General features: G+C 40.0%; 1 pseudogene; it reads right to left on the bottom strand.

Moving 5' to 3' along the window:
• Positions 1-1215: 1215 nt before the first annotated feature.
• On the bottom strand, positions 1216-1569 carry LOC127202059 (D-dopachrome decarboxylase-like; annotated as a pseudogene).
• Between the last annotated feature and the right edge of the window lie 402 nt (positions 1570-1971).

Genomic DNA, 1971 nt, shown 5'->3' with positions numbered 1-1971 from the left:
CTTCTTCTTACCAACTTCCTTCTACCTTATTTCAGTATGTAATTTTCAAGGCTACCTTAATCATGTCCTGATAAATTGATTCAGTACATTTGGAACTATTCAAAATGCTTTCATTAAAGTTACACATGCAAAGAATTCATTTAAAATGTTGATATTCAGGTAAATAAAAAGACTATTTCCTTCAAGTTATGGCCTGTAAATTACCTAACAAATGAGAAGACATGTATGTGGCTGGAATTTTCTTCTGTTTTCACACTTGACTTTAAATAGTTTTTGTAGTCTTTTCTTTCATGTCACAAATTGAAAACCATCTTGCCTAAGTTATCTTAGCCTGTGGGGACCCATGACAAATTCTACCATGTCAGAAATCCTGTGCTTAGGCTGTATGCTGTGACCTTCGAGTTGCTGACCTTTACCTCATCACAAGGTCTGTGTTCTAGGCCATCCTTGGACTATTTACCTTTGAAAGAAGTAGAGAAGTCTCAACTTGGAACCACCCAGAGGATCTAGGAAGTTCTTACAAGGAACTACGCAGAGAACTAGGAAGTTCTACAGGGAGCGATTTAGGCTATTGCATTCTTGCCCGGGGGCTAGGGTGAGTGAGATAAGAATAGATCCTATTGACCTTGCCCTATATATGTTCCTGCTAGTCGGCAATAAAGTGAATCTTGATCAGAAATGTCCTGACTTGATTCGTTATTTCTCGCGTCTCTGTATCCTACTTTCAATCCCCACTCCCTCTTTCAGGTGAACCCTGATTCGATTTTTCCCGCGGGCTGGGACCCGACATTAGCCTACGTTTCCTCTCAATAAGGCTTTTTACAAAGTATCTCTATCCCCAAATCTCTGAACTTTTCCATTTTTTAATGAAAAAAAAAAATACCAGTTATTTTCCGATTTTCCCCTAAACACAAGATTTTTACTACTTTCTTGACAAATGTTTTCCAAAACTTTATTATTTTCTTCCTTCTTCCTTCCTTCCTTTCTTCCTTTCTTCCTTCCTTCCCTCCTTTCTTTCGTTCGTTCTCTTCATTAATGTGCTCTCATTTACTTATTCATGAGGCTGGGGAAGAGAAAAGCTGTGCAGTGAAGACACAGACATATATGTAAAAGAGGTATTTTTCAGTGGTATCTGTCAGGCTGCACGACTACCCGGAGGTGTCTTTGGAAGGGTACTGGACAGGTTCAGAAGAAAGCCAGGATTCTTTGTTTCAGTCACAGAAATCTCATGACAATTCCTTTGTTTCTGGTCTTCCAGAGTTCCAAGAAGAAGCGGATAATTATCCAGTCCTGGTTCAGGGCAAGCTCCTTGGTGAGGAACTCGAAGAATTGGGAGTTGTGGCCATGGTTCTGTTCCGCGGTGCCCACAACACCAACGAAAGAGACCAGAAGGTGGGCTCAGGGCTCCGTGGATCTGTTTATCAAGAAGGTAATGCCTGGCCCTAAGGTAACACTCACGTGGTCTTTGGGTTTGTACAGGGTGGAGGCAGTGGCCTCGTATAGCCACTTCTCCAGCTCTGTGAATACTTGGCTAATGGGCAAGTTGGTTTCCAACTCAACGAACGGCATGATGGCGGGTGATGAGAGGGATCACAGAGCTGTAACTGCACTGAGAGCCTTCATATTTTCTTGATCATATAATTCCTCTTCTCATTATAAATTTCCTAGCATTTAATAACTTCTCTACAACCTTTACCTCTAACATAAGAGAAATTGCACAGGAAAACAGACCTGTTCCAATACAGAGTCACTTGACTGCTAATTTTTACTTTCATATTTTCTTCATTGTCTAACCAGATTCCTAGCTCCAAATGATCACAAACACTTCCTATGAAGCAGCCTATTGAGCTAAGACAGAAACATATTTCCATAGTGGGAGAGGGAGATCATCAAGAACTCAAAGTAAGTTATTTTAAAAAGAGTAAAACAAATATTAAAATATATTCAACAGCACTGAATTAAAAAGTTATA

The sequence above is a fragment of the Acomys russatus genome, chromosome 18, assembly GCF_903995435.1.
Source record: "Acomys russatus chromosome 18, mAcoRus1.1, whole genome shotgun sequence".
In the NCBI taxonomy this organism is placed as follows: Eukaryota; Metazoa; Chordata; class Mammalia; order Rodentia; family Muridae; genus Acomys; species Acomys russatus.
Note: the sequence above shows the minus strand (reverse complement) of the source record. Positions and strands in the feature narration are given on the sequence as shown.